Raw genomic sequence first — 14154 nt, forward strand, 5'->3', positions numbered from 1 at the left:
AAGTGCCCATCACAGGAGAGTCTAGCACCAGTTCTGCTGTGACAAAGACTATCCCCCCACTGACTTCTTTGAATTAGGTTGTCTATATTTTTTCGACCTCCTCTTTATCTTGCACAGAAAACCTTCCACTACTTTCATTCACCAGCATGAAAGGCATTTTGTGAGGAAGGTTTTTAACTGGTTGGCTAATTACTCTTTGCAATAAATACCTCATTAAAAGGCTCAGCACTTTTACACAGGATGAGTGCCGTTTCCCCCTCCTCCTTCCATCTTTCTCCCTGCTGCCTCTTGATATTCAAGTTGTTTAAATGCATACTGGCTTGAACGGTCCCCATTACGTTGCACACAGGGACGAACCCTTGGCTCCTGCCTTGTTGCTGGTGCACGTCAAGGCCATGCGGGCCAGGCTTGGCCCTGTGAACAGCACCCCATTAGGCAGGCGTGGGCATCTATGTGTGCCAAGCCCTGAGCCGCCAGTGTCAAAAAGTTGGTTGGAAAGAAGAGGTGCCCGGGGCCGTGCCAACGATAAGGACAACGGGAGGCAGGAAAGAGCCATCGAGCTGGAGAAGGGAGAGAAGCAGCAACGGCCAGCTGGGAGGTGGTGGTGGGATAGACAAAATCAGCCGCAAGGGAAGGCCATGCCTGTAAGCCTGCATTAAGCACTGTGAGAAAATCCATGTGGCAACTGGCATCGCAATATTAACAGCATCATGCCTCATGCTGAAATACGTGCAATAACGCAGGGCAAATTCACACATGGATGCACAAGTGTGAGTTTAGAGTAATGACTGTAGCTTCTGTGGGGCTACTGCATTCTTCTACAGTGGGAATGAGATCAGATTTTGGCTCTGGGTCTCTGTTTCCAAACAGTGTGAAGGATGAGAGCAGAACAATTTCTATCCAGCTGGAAAGTGGCAGCCTTAAATCAGGCCACAAAATAGCACAACTCCTGCTCACACTTTTTTTTTAAAATGCTGCTCTGAGCTCCCTTCCAACTCCTCAGCAGTAGCTTCCAAAGCTAGCGAAGCATGTACAGGTTTTTTGGATTTTTTTGATGTATGTGCAGCTATCAGTTTTTGTATTGCTAATTGGGCTCAAAGTGTGTTAGTTTTGATTTTTAATGTACTGTAATTTGCTAGCTAAGCCTCAGATTCTGCAGCAACTGGATAAGCGAGGCTGCTTTTATCACTTCATGCAGATATTTTACAATCTTGGACCTTTTTACATATCTAATATATATTAATCCTGTCCACCTTGAATGGTGAATGATATCTTCTCTTTCCCGGTACTGTACAACCTTAGGAATAGCCATTTTGTAAGGGACATTAGATATCAAGTGAATATATAGAGAGTTATTTTAGATTTTCAAGTATATGCAAAATCTGCCAGAGGAGGGGAAAAAAATGAATACACAAACAATTTGGTTAGAATCAAGATCTCAGACTCACAGTCTTACACTCAGTTACTCCCAAATTTATTAAAGTCTCTATCACTTACTACTGATAGACACAATATCTCCACATCTCATATTGTTAGAAAAATACCTTTATGACTGCTCTCATCCAAACCCCACAAGAGCTATTGGAGCCTGTCCAACATGTGCCACAGGCTTCTCCTCTGTGACTGGTCTCTAAATGGAGACATCAGATAATGCACACTAGCTCACCAGGCTTCTTTGATCAATTAATGTGTATTAAAAATAGAAAGTAAATAATGAGATTGCCTTTTCAATAGAAATTTGCTGTAGTGGTGAGATTGTGGGCTTGAATGATACTGACTGCAGTATTGCATCTTGTGGCTCAATGTAAAGTGTATATAAGGTCAATTTATCCTGAAAGTCCTTGGTCAGATTGTCCTAATGGTTTTCATCATTCTGCTTGGTTTTATTCCACTCCATGCTGCCACACTGGTGTCACCAGGCTCCCTACTCTCTTCTTGATGGCAAAAGGCGGTTTGATTTATTCCACTGGCAGCATAAAGTTGTTACAGTAGCACCATGGGCTATGACATTATCCAGCTTAGTAAGAAAATTCAGCGTCTGCTGCTCTCGATGCATCAACCACAGCCCTCAGGTGGTCCCTTCTGCTCCCATCCTCAGTGCATACGGCCATCCAAGGTGCTTGATTCATGTCCTGCGGGTGTAAACCTTTCCAAGGCTGCTTCTTTTCTCACATTGGTATAAATCTAGAATAACTCCACTAGAGTCAATGAGACAGCACACTCATTGATGAGAGAAAAGTCAGAATTTCTGTATTCATTTTTTATACATTTTTGCCTTAGCACTGTTTTGTTTTGCTTTCTTTCAATGAAAGACAGAGAAACAAAAAAGCGTCTTGTTCTGTGAACTCTTTAAGGCCCCAGTCCAGCAAAGCCCTTCTGTGACATTTAATGTTGCGCATGCACCTATGTATCATTGACTTCAGTGTGTCTTGAGCTTTGTTTCTGTGACCATTAGATGTGCTTTTCTGGATCTCAGTAATTTCTAATTCTGTGAAGCCTTAGTAACTCTTTCACTTAACGTTTATCCTGTTGTTCATTCATTTTAGTGAGTGCAATATTTTAGCATTACTTTATTTTTGTAATATTTTCAGGAGGTGACAAATAATTTCGGGTTACAGAAATGACATAGATGCCCATGATTTTTCTTAATGCAAGTGTTCTCCATTTTTGATCAAGAATAGTTACTAAAGATGATATATAGCATATATAATTAACTATGCCAGGGTTACCATATGATAATAACAATAATCAGGAAAAGAACACCTGCCCCTTAGTTCCACTTACTGGAAATGCAATGCTGACTCTAACATTTCCCTGTTTTTCAGATGTTAAAACCTCCCATAACAAATCATCTCCAGTAGTGAACATTGTATTATATTGAATAGTTTTGTATTCATTTGCAAATATGCAAACAAGGGAGCGCTGAGGTAAAAATGAATCTGGAAGTTGAATAGGCTGAGAATAGCATGAGAATAAAATGTCCAGAGTGCCAGGAACAGCATAATTATGACAAACGGCATCTTAGTGTTACTCTCACCCTGCCTCAAACAGTTTTATTGAAGTGATTTGTCTTCAGCTTTGGAGATGTGTGCCTTTCTATGTATATGTACATATTGGTCTAATGTATGCGCACAGATATGCACCTGCCCTCTATATGTACATATATCATACATGCACACTTCCAAGCAAAATAAAAACCTTCAGTTTAGCATGTTGTGTATGGGTGGGTCCAATACATCCATTCTTAATATGTACAGTGTTTCAATACATACACTGCCATGTAATGAACATAGTATCAAACTGTGCTTCTTTTTTTATTTCTCCAGACAGTGTTTTTTTATTATTTGTAACTTATTCCTTCCAGTGGATTCTCTGTCACTATTTAGAGGCATGTTTTAATGTGTAGCTGTATATTGACTGTTCCGTGTGCTGTATGATACTGTTTGTTTGCATCTTAATTAAACCGAGTATTACTGGTCTTAATGTTCTTAATTTTGTACAACGAACTTTTGCTTGGGTTTCACAATTCGATGCAGTACGTTTAAGAATGTAGTACAGAGGGGGGCCAGCTGTGACAAAGCACAAAGGTCCCAAACCTCCAGATTTATGTTTCATAGAAAAAGCCAGTACTTTCTTTTACTATTGCAAAATGATTTCTGTATTTTTAATAAAGAATTGGATTTACTTGGTTCTATGTATGTTTTATCCAATAAACTGTATTTTTTAAATAAGTGCCTGCTCTCAGTCTTTACACACCTGCAGCGTTCATAGACACACAAAGCATTTTTACCTGCTAAATTCCCTGTGGTTGATCTTGCAGCTCTGCTAATGCTAGAACTACCTCCTATCCTGTCCAGTGCAGAGCTAGTCTCACATTTTTATTCACATTTCTCTGGTATGCAAATAAGAGATGGATACTGAGGTGTCAGCCTGTTGATAAATCTCCACTGCAATACATTAGCATCAATGCTCATTTGCAGGGCAAGCAGTCTCTTTGGTTCTCCACTGAATTAAGGGTGGAGGTGTCAACTTGAAGCAAGGGTGCAATGCACAGGAATATTCATAATCCCTCAGGATGCATCTACATGGACAGACCCTGCTCTCATTTATGTTCATGTAAAACTGGCCTGGATCAGTTGAAGCCATTACTGTTACTCTGGATTTACACTGGGGAGAAAACAAGAGCAAAATTTGTCCTAAGATCATAATATTTCAGGGTTGATCTGCCCACTTTACACACTGGCAGCTAGTGCAATACTCTAGCAATGGCTTAATAAAAAGCCTGAAAAAGAGCCAAAAAAATCTCAGCTCAACTACCATTAAAAAGCTTCCCCTAGAAAATAAGAAATGTTTTCCCTGTTATGTAGAGTCATTCCTAGCTATCCAAGAAATACATTGCATTGAATGATTCCCCTCTTTTTTGCCCTTTAATTACACTTTCCTCTAAGATGCTATCAACACTACAGCATGATGAAGTTTCCCTTGAAGTCAATTTGCCATCCACGTCAGTGAAAGCAAGAATAGGCCCCCAGATAATAGTCTTTGGGTCCTATCTTATTATTGCTCTCTGTAATCTGATAGAAATCAGCTGCAAAAACTAGCATTACAGAAAAGGTAGATGAATCTGTCCAAGAAATTCCTCTAAATAAAAGTGGGTTCAGATGACTCCCTGATTTCATTGACCCTAGCCCTTCTTTATGAATCCTGAATTTAAGGTAGACCTTAAAAAATGTCTTAAAGTTGTTTTTCCTTATGCCATTTCTTTCCATGTGAAGACTAACAATGAAGGCTTGTGAGACATGTAGTAACACAGCTGCTCCAATGCTGTTTTTTCCGGCTGTTGCTTGTCACCTGGGCCTCCCTTCAAGGGATGAGAGAGCAGGAAAGTACATGCTACATGTCCCTGCACCGAGCAGGCCAAGACCCTTGACAAATTCAGTGTGATGCCCTGGGCCGACTCCTGACAATGACCAGAAAGTCCTTTCCATTGACATGGGCCCCCACACTCTCAGTGCGTCACTGCTTTGGGATTCCGTGCACACATCAAGCCCAACCTCAGTCATATACCTTCCTGGTGCCCCTAACCAAAAGACTGCAGCATTTTGGCTCTTCTGGCTATGAGAAATTGGCCTTTTTCACCAGTCAGTTCTTTGATTTCCAGCCTTTAAAGCCAGAAAGAAGCTTTACATCTCACTGATTATATGCAGAAGCTTTCTGAAGTCACTTAAAGCACAGTTTCTGCAGTGAAGCCATTAAACTTCATAGTTGGTCTATGTGTCCGCAAAGTGCTCAGTCGCCTTGGTTTGAAGCTCAGACGGTATCTGTAATAAATATTGCGGGGAGGGGGAAAGAGCCTTCCTTTGATTATAAGAAGTCTTTAGAGTAGACTGGACTTCAGGAAGCCTGCATTGATCTTGAAGATCATTGAATAGCAAGGGCCATGTGGTAGTTTCATTTGCTATTCTGTCTGAAGATCCCAGTTGGGGCTCATGTCCCAGTTCCACTAGGAATCACACAGGAAATAAGACACCAGTATTCCTGCCTTGCACAGCTCACAGGCCAGGATTTAGACCTCAGGCAACTCATGGAAAAAAAATATGTATATATATACATACACACATATATATATGTATACATACACACATACATATACACACACACGCACACAAAAACACTATGTGATTGAGATGGTAGTCCAAAGTAAGCAAAAGATTTGCATGCACTTTACAATTGTTATGAAAATACAGCAGGCTCTTTTCTTCCCTTGTGTATTTGGTGTGATGGCAACAGTAGCCTGACTGTTCTTCCTTGTATAAGGACTTCTCCCATGTAAGAGCAGTCAGGCATTTGCTGACGACTGCTCTGTTGCCTCTCACACACGTGTCAGAAACTTGATTTCCAAGGGCTGGAAATGGTAGGTGATTAAGTTTTATGCAACCCCCACATCCATTGCTGGATAAAATTGAAGTGTAATGTGTCAAGGGTGTTTGAGCCTGTTCAGTTCTCTGCAAGGAAAGCCTGCCCACCTTTGCCATGGTCATTTACACTGACCATGTCCAGGAAGGATCTTTATTTGTCTGCATTTTGGACAAAACTTCTGATTAAAAATTTGTCCAGCCAAGGTGAGTAATTAAGTTGGGCAAACGTGTTGGGAGCTAGGAGCTGCTTCCCATGCCCTTGACTTACTCTGCACATCCATGAGAAGGATCAGGGAGCTGCAATTTAGCAGAGATTTACTCTGCAGGCAATGATATGCACTTTTCCAACCCTGTAAATAACGCTAAGGTCTGTCCGTATGTGAGCTTTTGGAAAAAAAAGCAAAAAACAAAAAAACAAGCCCTCCCTTCATGCCCTGGCAGTGAGACTAGTTCTAATGAGCACAGCTGCCTGACAGTGCCATCTTGACTGCACACATGCCACCTATGGCTGAGCAGGACTTTCCTTCCCAGCTGTTTGTCGATCACTGCAACATCTGGCACAGAAGCTAGGAGGAAGAACATATATATCCTTTGTATACTTGCTCAATGCCCTGTTAGCACCCAGAGAGCATGGAGGAGAAAGAAGCATCCTGGGCATCTGGGTCTGAGGGGCACAGGGAGTAGGAGACTGAGACAAAAGCCTGGAGATAAATCAGAGACTGGGAGCTGGAGGAAGGCAAATGGCACTGATTGAGGATGGAGACTGGAAGAACATAGAAGAGAGAGGAATTGTAAACAAAAGGCGACACAAAAAAATGAGGAGAGAAAATCTGGGATCAGCTGGTGAAGGAATTAGGGACAAGGAGAGAAGAGATGAGTGTAGTCTGAGTGAGGACAAGATGTTCAGGAGCTAGTAGCAAGGAAAAAGCACATAATTTGAGCCTGGCATCGAACAGGAAGAGGCTGCAATTCGCTCCCCAGTCACACTGCAGACCAGCCACGTGCACCGAGCAAGCTCAGCACGACTCAAGCAGGCCCAAAAATAGCAACCACAAGGTGTGAATCGGGCACCAAGGAGCAGCCGCGTCCGGCCCCATGGCTCCATGAGGAGGAGAGCTGGCGGGATGCCCCGGGAGTATGGTCCCCCAATGCTGCGCTGCGCCTCCTGCCAGTCCCACTCTCTCCTGCTGCCCCTCTCCAGCCTCGCTCGGGCCCCAGGCATTTCCTCCCAATTACTGATTTCTCTCCAATGTTCATTTTTATCCCCCTGGCTTTTCAGAATGATCTGACCGCTTTGTTAGAAAAATAAACCATCTTTTGAAATACTGTTACTTCTCTCCTTGAACTTTTCCCTGTGAATTACTTGACATTAAGCTGATAGCTGCTCTTAACTAATTGTTAACCTATTAGTTGAGGCCATAAAAATTATTGAAAGGCCAAGGCTAAAGCTGTTTAAATGAGAAATATTTCTATAGAACTCCCCCGAGATGAAATAAAAAAGCTCCTGCCGACAGAGCGGCTGCCAGTTTCAGACTAACGGGTTTGAAGATGATGTTTTGCTAACAGCAGTTAATCAGTAAATTCCTATTACTAATAAGGCCATCACTCTTGGCTGAAGCCGCAAATTACATGTTATGTTTCTCAGTGCTGAAGATAAAGTGTTCTTTAAATTTTGCATCTGCAAATGTAATGTTTAGCACAAAACACCATCAGGAAAAAACAAGAGGAAAATTGAAAAAGTGTCATATGCATTCAGCATCACTTTGCTTTTGTGTCACTAAAATTATATATCTTTTTTGTTACAATATTTATTACCATCTTGGAATTTATATTTAGGAGGGGAATGGAAAACTAGAGGGCTGAGCTTTGATCTCAGGCACACTGCTGCTGCATGACAGCCACCCTAAAGTCAGGTCCAGCCAGATATAAGTGAAATCAGAACATGGACCAGTCACCTAGGACAAAATTAAAAAAGAAACAAACCAAAAGTTTCATTATAGTGTTGCATCTTGGTCGTCAGCCAAATCTTTTACATACTTACGCTGCTGCAAATCTGGCTTCTTACTGGAGAGTAGGATTTTTGCCGTAAGTATCCAAAGAAGAGTAAAAGAAACTGTTTTATTATGACTAGAAAGCTGGAGGGGCTCCTTGATTATGACTCCATCTCATACTGCCTTCCTTGTCCCAGGTAGCGCTAAATGCAGAATCCGGCTGCTTCCTTGAAAATAGAAGATGAAGTATGCCAATAGTTAACTAGAAGGCAGGGCTTTTTTCCAGTATAAAATGTTCTTTATCTACACTTCTAGAGATAGCTATACAAATTCAGCTGCTTTAGACAAAGCTCCTTCCTTTAGTGCCGAATGATCTTTGCAGGGACGCAGCAGCCTCACTTCTGCTGACCACTTAATATGAAAGTTTGCTGCCTTTGCACCTCTGCTCCCTTGGTGCCCCCTTACTATCTTCAGCAGAGTCTCCAGATTTGTTCTGCTACCAGCGAGAGCAGGATTTTGCCCTGCTCTAAGTCCGTGTAGGGTGCACATTTATGGTCACACACATGCCAGGAGAAACCATGAATCCCCCTTAATGTTCGCATATGCTGGTTTGGCTCAGAAGCAAATCGCTCGCCTCTGTGCTGGGGTGGGGGCAGGCAGGAAGCCCTCGGGCTTGGTGCCGGTGGGGTGTTGTGCATGGGACCGAAAGACCGTTTGTCTCCAAGCCAGTGCCGCGGGGCCTTTCTGCCGCACACGGAGCCACGGTCCCCTGGGGAACGAGAGGTGGTGTAATGGTCCATGGGCAGCAGATGGAAAACACTGTGCTTGGGTCCAAGGGAAGCTCTCTCCCCCATAGGGAAAAAAGCTAAAAAAATTGTTTCGAAGGAGAAGCATACGTGCCCCAGGAGAATATGCAGTATGCTCTGCACACCACAATGTCTTTGCCCTGGTGAGCGGTGTCCGTAGGAAGGTGAGAAGAGCACAGGATGAGGGGGTCAGAGTCTGATACCCCAGTGCCTTTTGATTTCCCGCTGCTGTGTTTTCTCGGCACTGAAAAATTCACCTGTGAATTTTTCATTCAAGATGATGCCGAATGGTGATATCTGGTGTTTTCTTCGCTTTCTTTTCTGTTAATACACCTTCTGTCTTCACTGGTATGTCTTAGAGCTGCGTACAGTTTCCTGTTGGGTGGAACTTTGTATTTTTTGGCCATGCTCTACTTTCTACATTTTCTCCACATTTTTTTCCCCTTTTGGCTTGCACCTCTGTACCCTTCCTTCACTTAGCTGCTGAGCTTGTTTTAATCATTACTTTCCTCTCTCTCCCTCTCCTTAGTTAAAACAGTTTGGTTCTTCTCTTACAACTTTATGTTTTCCACCTGAAAAACACACTTCCAAGTGGGCCTTTCTTTCAGGATCTGTCTCTAGGAAACAGGATTTCAGCTGGGAGATTTCTGCATCAGACTGGGAAATACTGACAGGCCTGAAATTCAAGTCCCAGGGAGCAGGCCTAGAAAGCCAGAAACACTTTTTCTGCTGCAGCTGTACAACCTGAAAGGATATGTGGTCCTCAGAGCAGGCCAGTGACCTCCACTGCCGTTCTTAGTGTTTCTCTTGCTGTTGCCAAGGAGGCTCGATGTTCCCTCAGTCACGTTTCTTGATCTTTGCCTCAGTCTACCCACCTGCAAAGGGGAGTTAAGAACAATTCTTCTCTTGACTAAGCCTTTTAAACATTATTTCTCAAGTACTGGAATCCACCCAAAGTCACAGATGCTATAAACTTAAGACTAGAGCACAGTGAAACAGCGCAAACTGAGTCTTATATACTTCTCATACACATATCCATGAGTGCCTGTTTGCACCTGGCCCCAGAGTGGTCTTCACCACATATGGCAAACTACACATTCCCGAAAGACCAGGGATCAACCGAAAGACCAGGGATGAACCTGTTTCGTATCTGAAGTCTTTCAAGACTAAATAATGAGCTGTGAGGAGGCAGGAGAGCACAGCTGGCCCCCATGGCAGCCCCTCGCAGCTGTGGGGGATGACTGCCTTCCCCTGAGTACCCTGGAGGTGATCCATTAGGTGCTGAGCTCTCCTAAACTGCTGTCTCCATTTGTGCAACAGCACAAATAAAGAGGTTCAATCATACACATGCCAACAAAATGTATTTCAGCTTGGTTTCCTGAGGAAGGGATGGTGTTTATTCTTTCTTCTTTCTTCTGCTTTCTATCTGCTTCTGTGCTCCCTTTTCCCACTAACCTTTAGACCATTGGCAAAACTTAGTCAGAGGGCACTGAGTTCCTTCAAGTTTTATGTATGGAGTCCCCACACAGATAAAACAGTTCCCCCCCCCTCTGCAACAGAGCCAGCGTCTCTGCCTTTATGACTGATTTCTCCATTGCCATGAACAGCTACATCTACCTTAGGGATGAAGGTCCAAAAGTGTGATCCTCAGAGCTTTCTTTTAATGCCACCTCCACCAACTGTTAACATAAGTGCCTCAATTTTCACCAGCAAAATTCCCTGGAAACCCTAACAGTTTGTTTCTGGGCATGGCCAGCAGTGCCTAAACCTTCATATGGGTGGGACTCAGCACCTTACTTGTACCAAAATCCTGCCAGATCCACAAAATAAGTATTCTTCTGCTTATCTTGTCTCAGGCCTGGTCAGGCAGGATTTTTTAAAGCTTTCTCCTGGGAGATGTAGATTTTAATCACCTCACTTGGAGCTGAAAATTTAATCTTGCTATTCCCTCGCCTCAGCAAGTGATCTAGTCACTGACCTGCCAAACAAAAGACCTGCCCCCATGTCACCGGGTTGTCTTTCAAAAGGAGTGAGCTCCTTTCAGGTTTAGATTGAACAGGCTTCAGCCCCTGGAAAAGGTTGTGAGTCCTGATTGAAATAAATCACCTCCTTCAGCTCATAAAACTCATCCACTCTGGAGGGGCATAAAATTTAAGGTTTTCCCTTGTCCACAGTATTAGCAAGGTTCAGGTATCTCTGCTTTCACAGACACACAAATGAAGGGGTTTTGGGTTGTTGTGCAGTGACCGGGAACATAAAGTTAGATCTTATAGTTTTGAGTACTGTAATATAACAAGTCGTTCACAGATCTCCTCCTGAGCAGTAACATAGTCTGCTAAGCGTGGTGTGAGCTGGGAGAAAGCCCTCGCCTGAAGAGTGTAGTCACATTGGATGGCGGGAGGAGGCAGGAAGGGGATCGCTTTTTTCTAGCCTTTTTCTTTCCTAAATTTCCTTACCCTGATTTTCCATTTCTATGCAGGTGATGCTGTCTATCTCCTGTGTTTTAATTATCCAATTCAAACTATTTTATTGCCTTGGATATTTTTGCTGGCTCCACCATCAGTCATCAGCAGGGACTGAGAATGGGTCCTTCACAGCCAAAACCATATCCCATTACAGCCTGAGTGCGAGAAGCAGCATCAAGAGCTATGAGCAGCAGTCGTCTTCTGCCTTCTCCAGAGAAAAACTGTCCAAAGCGGAGGCAAACTGCCAAGCTAGTGTGTTACATAAGAAACAACTCCATTTTGGTGAATGGATTACTCTAGGTTTCCTTCAGTGTCTACTGGAAATGTTGGTGAGATCACTGGTAGTTTCTCTTGCAAAGAACTCTGAAGCGTGGGTTTTCAGACGTGAACTGGCTCATTTTAATCAATTGTATAGCTGAATAGACCAGCTGCGTAGACCTAGAACTGCAGCCCATGTGTAGCTCAGGAACAATTTCAAATGAACAACCCAGGGAAGAGATTTTCCAGCTTAAGAAGTAAACTGAATTAAAAAGCCTGATTAATTGCTACAGCCTATTTAGCTTCAGATTTCTCCGCTTTGCACACTTACCAGAGAAATCATAGCACCTATATTTGGTGCTAATAAAAACTCTATTAATGCTAATTAATTTTTACACTGTAGATTTATTACCTAGAGTTTCTTGCTATGGGGTCATGTTACATAACAGTTTGCTGTTTCCAGACCATCGAAGGTGCTGAATAGATACTTGTATTAAAGCTCCACACAGAGAACACGGCAATTTCCAGACCCACCTCTGCAGAAACCAGTACTGAGGTCTCCAAATTTTACCGGGCTTATGCTCAGGTGAGGAAAAAAGTCACTAGGCTGTCAGCAAAACTGAGCTGGGGGAAGGGTCCCTGCTGGTAACAGGGCCACCCAGGGCCCTGGCTCAGTGGCTTTGTGAGGAGTTTTGGGTCGCAGAGCCAGCGTCGAGCCCAAAGCCCTGCGGCGGAAACAGCAGGGGACACAGGAGGGAGCTGCAGGCTGAGCAGAGCGAGCAGGGAGGATCGGCCGAGGGGGCCAGGAGCCGCAGAGAGGACGGCAGCGAACAGGCCAAGAAGAAATTAGCTGGCTGTCTCGAAAGAAGAAATTACTTGGACTTTTGTCCAAAATTCAGAGTGTCAGTCATTTCTGAGGTTGCAATAGCTCTGTTTGCTTTTATTAAATTTTGTTTTCTTAAATTATCACCTCGGCCTGGACTCTGCCGCTTTAAAAAGAGATGAACCATTTTTTTCTCTATTTTTTCACTCCAGCTTTCCAAAAAAAACCTTCACCTTCGGGCAGAGAGGAGGCCTGGAAAATTTCAGCCTTTTAGGTGAAACTTTTGGATAGTCCTAAGCAACTGAGAACAGGGAGATATAACATAATGGAAACACTTTGGCAGGTCTAGCTGTAGCTGTCACTAACACTCCGGCTCTAATGAAAACTTTCCTGAAGTAAGGCTGGGGTAGACACATTAACCCAAAGAGGGCTTTTCCTGACCTAATCGCTGTTTAAAGGCTGCCTGAGTCCCCTGAGATGGAAATCGCTGTACAGTCGGCACATCCGGCACCTTGGCTGCTCTCACTTTTCTGATTTAGGCTCTTGCCCACCAGCTTCCTGGCTCCAGGCCAGTGGGAGTCAGCGCCCATCTCCTCATAGTCATGTGACAGGCATTTCATGGCCAAGGGAATAATTTGCACCATTCGGGTTTTCTCCTAGACACCCAATATCAGAAAGGACTTCAATATGTAAAGCTAGACAAAATCAGAAGAAAGTTACTTCTGCCCGGAGTTTAATTGCTTTATCTGGAAGTGAGAAGCACAGAGTAGGGACGCAACCGAGCCCTGATGACTCGCCCAAAGCAGGAGCTTTCTGCGTTCCTGTTTCACAGCAAATCTTGTCCGTGTTCCCCAAACATCAGCAGGGCTGCTCTGGATGAATTCCCTGGACTTGCTGTCCAGTTACCTGCCAAGTTATGGAACGGACACTTAGCCTCCTCCAACTGAAAAGTGGTGAACAAAATTGCTGGATGCTCAGCGGGGCCCAGACAAATCACCCTGGCAGGTAGCACCATCACCCTCAGCTCCTCATTCACCCTCCCCCATGGGGCAGCCCCTCATGCTGCTCCCTGACAGCTCAGGCAAGGTCAAGAGCGTGAACCTCAATGCAGCTCAGTGCAGAATTTGCTTTTGGTTATAATACAACTGCATTGTCTTGAAACTCTGTGACACTATCCCACTGGTTTCCAATAAGAGCAAAACCTGACCAGTGTTTTACTTGCCTTTTGAGTCACTTGTGACTCTCTTACCCAAGAGTCTCTTTCACATACAATCTAGATGTTGGATTACTACTCATCACTTAAAATCAGTAATTTTGGGCCCAGATTTTTATAGGATTTCAGGGTTGCTCATCTTCATGTTTCTAAAGAAATGTCTTTTCTTATTATTTTCTTATTACATATCTAATTTTCTTATAATGTGCCTAATTTCAACAGAGAGCAGAGCGCTGTGATTCTGAAGAGTAATAGCACACTTTTCTGCTAGCAAAGTGCCTAAGGGGTGGAAGACCTTGGGCGCCAACATGCCCAAGGGATGAGTTTAGGCAGCTGCCCCATGTATATTCTGAGTAGCTTCCTTCCCTTTCTTAGGGTCCACCCAAGCATTGTGTAGGGCCTTGGTACCAATCCTCAAAGACTATTATGTTCCCACAAGACTGCAAGAAACCCATGGTATAGCAGTGAGGACTACTATACCTAATGGGGATGCCCTGGGTCTATCCCCAAGTCTTACTTTAAAAAGGTATTTGGAATTTGGTATTTGGGCATGCTACGAGCCTATATAACTATACAACATGGAGCAGTAAACCTGATTTTGTTCTGCCTGCATTCAGAGCCAGACAAAAGCCAGGTAATCATAGGGCAGGGTATATTATCTCAGGATTGGTCATGGCCAT

The sequence above is a fragment of the Apteryx mantelli genome, chromosome 3 (genome assembly GCF_036417845.1).
Source record: "Apteryx mantelli isolate bAptMan1 chromosome 3, bAptMan1.hap1, whole genome shotgun sequence".
Classification (NCBI taxonomy): Eukaryota; Metazoa; Chordata; class Aves; order Apterygiformes; family Apterygidae; genus Apteryx; species Apteryx mantelli.